Below are 2,946 nucleotides of genomic sequence, written 5' to 3' on the forward strand. Positions count from 1 at the left end.
CACATTTGTACATTTGTTGCCATCATCATTATCAAAAAATTTGCTTTCTACTCAAGCCATTGATATTAGCTCCTCCCACTGCCCCCGCCGTCATGAACCCTTGATAATTTATAAATTATTATTATTTTCTCATAGCTTACACTGTCCATTGTCTCGCTTCATCCATTTTACTGTTGTCCATCCCCCAAGGAGGAGGTTATATGCAGATCCTTGTAATTGGTTGCCCCTTTCTATCCTGGTCTCCCTCCACCCTCCCTCCAGGTATCGCCACTCTAACCACTGGTCCTGAAGGGATCATCTGTCCTGGATTCCCTATTTCAAGTTCCTATCTGTACCAATATATATCCTCTGGTCTAGCCAGATTTGTAAGGTAGAATTGGGATCATGATAGTGGGGGGAGGAAGCATTTAAGAACTAAAGGAAAGTTGTATGTTTCCTTATTGATACCCCGCACCCTGACTGGCTCATCTTTGATCCACCACCTTTCTGTAAGGTGGTGTCCAGTTGGCTACCAATGGGCTTTGGGTCTCCACTCTGCACTCACCATCATTTGAAATGAAATGATTTTTTTGTTCTTTGATGCCTGATACCCGATCCCTTCCACACCTTGTGGTCCCACAGGCTGGTGTGTTTCTTCCATGTGGGCTTGGTTGCTTCTGAGCTAGATGGCTGCTTGTTTATTTTCAAGCTTTAAGACCCCAGACACTATATTTTTTTGATAGCTGGGCACCGTCAGCTTTCTTTACCACATTTGCTTATGCACACATTTGTCTTCAGTTATTTGATGCATTTTAATTGATTATAAATTTCTATACAATTTAGGTTTTTTTCATATTCTTTCTAGGTTTCTACATTATTAGTAGAAGCAAAAATGTTGACAGTATTTTTCAAACTCATATCTAAATATATTTTAAAATAAAAATATATAAAGGATTTGTTTTTTTTCTCTGTTGTTTTCACCTTACTGCTCTTTAATGCTCTGATGTTGTTTCCTAGACCATCTTGTTTAAAATTAAACATCACACTAACAACCACTTCAATTATGTAGACACCTGAAATTGTCCTGATATGAGCTAAACCTCGGATCCCTGGTGGCACAATGGTTAAATGCTTAACTGTTAACTGAAAAGTCAACAGTTCGAACTCACCCAGCTACTCCCTAGGAAAACGGCCTGGTGCCTTCTCCCAGGAAGATTACTAGGCAGCAAACCCTATGAGGGAATTTGACTGTTGCACGTGGCTATCTATGACACCATGTCACTCACCAATGACAAACAAACATGTGTATTTATTACAAAAACTTCCTAATATTTGGCATAATTATCATAAAGGTCATTTTGCTCTTTCTGAACATCACCCATCTCACTTACATTCAGGTCTTAAAATTTTCCAACTAAAATGACAATGTGCAAACTCTCTAAAACAATGTTCTATAATTGTCAGAATAGTCATACGTATCTCAATTGAAAATGTGAGGATTACATGTTCAGGTGTATTTTGGGCACCATTTCTTTTATGTCTAGTCATGTACATTGTAAGCACTTAAGATCACCTCCAAATTGGTGGCTATAGGAAAGGCACCCAAGGAATGGAATATAGTGCTTATGTCACGCCGCCTGGGACTCTATGCCTCCCTAAAATATGTCTTCTAGGAGCAGTACCTTTGTTTTTTTATCTGTTAAAATTAATTTTAAATATCTCTATTGAATAAAATGTTTAATAAAAAAAAAGAAAGTGATCTCAGAAAAAAAAATCTCTATTGAAAAAGTATCTTTTCTCTTTAAGAAACATAATAAATGTTCATATCTTGGGAGAATCCACTTAAAATATACAAAAATATATGTAGTAATCCTTTAAAAGCAATCTATAAAATGTATAAAGAAGAAATATCAAGCAACTCACTGAAAATTGATTATATTTTATATATCTATATATAATATATCTATATACATATATAGTCACGATGTATACCACTTAAAAGGCATATATATAATGCCCATCAGAACAATTGTGAGCATGGCACAGGATCGGGTAGTATTTATTTCTGCTGTACACAGAATCTTTATGATTTGATACCAACTCAATAGCATCTAGCAACTTTGAATTCAGTCTTCCACTAATGTGTATGTTTGTGTGTGTGTGTGTGTAGGAAGGAATACATGGCCAAAATGATACCACTTCAACATTTCCTACAGTTAATATTCAATGAGATTGATTACATTCTTCATGCTGGTCAACTTTTCTCCTTAGCCTCCAAACTATTACCACCATCATCTTGAACTTATTGTCCACAATACTCTCCATCCAACCTCTTGAGTTGCCTTTGGAGATTTGATTTCATGTAGAAAATTCTCCAAAAGAGCCAAGGGCTTTTTACTTCAAAGCATACATTAGGAGATAGCTTTTGTTTAAGATTTCAAGTTTAAAAGTGATTTTAAGGCAGTAATTCAAGGATTCATCCAGTCTCAATGGTGGCAGAAAGTACAGATTCTGTGAGATATTGAAATATTGCTCCTTTATTTCCCCCTTTTGATGAGCACCTTTTTATTTTTTTAAGAATCTTTGTTCAAAATGTCCTGTACTGGTAGCCAGACAGCATGCAGTGCTTCCTGTCCCTTGGAAAAGAAGGCATGTTATTCATGGAAACAGTCTGACATTTGTTTTTGCTCCTATTGCACATTCTGTAGCTCCTTAGATTGCTTCAAATGAATAGAACTTTAGGTTTCAAGCTAAATAAATAGTTTAAAATAGCATTTTAGCATTTAAGACCCTATAAACAGTATATAAATACTGCTATCCCTCAATACCATACACTCAAGTCTCCAAACCAGGAAAACAAACCAGGTGTGGTGAGCAGCCTCACGTGCACAGCTTCACCGACTTTTTCTTTCCTTTTTTAAATAATCATTTTATTAGGGGCTCATACAACTCATCACAATCTGTACA

Source organism: Echinops telfairi, unplaced genomic scaffold (genome assembly GCF_000313985.2).
Source record: "Echinops telfairi isolate 266 unplaced genomic scaffold, ASM31398v2 ScPeMD7_7;HRSCAF=31, whole genome shotgun sequence".
Taxonomy (NCBI): Eukaryota; Metazoa; Chordata; class Mammalia; order Afrosoricida; family Tenrecidae; genus Echinops; species Echinops telfairi.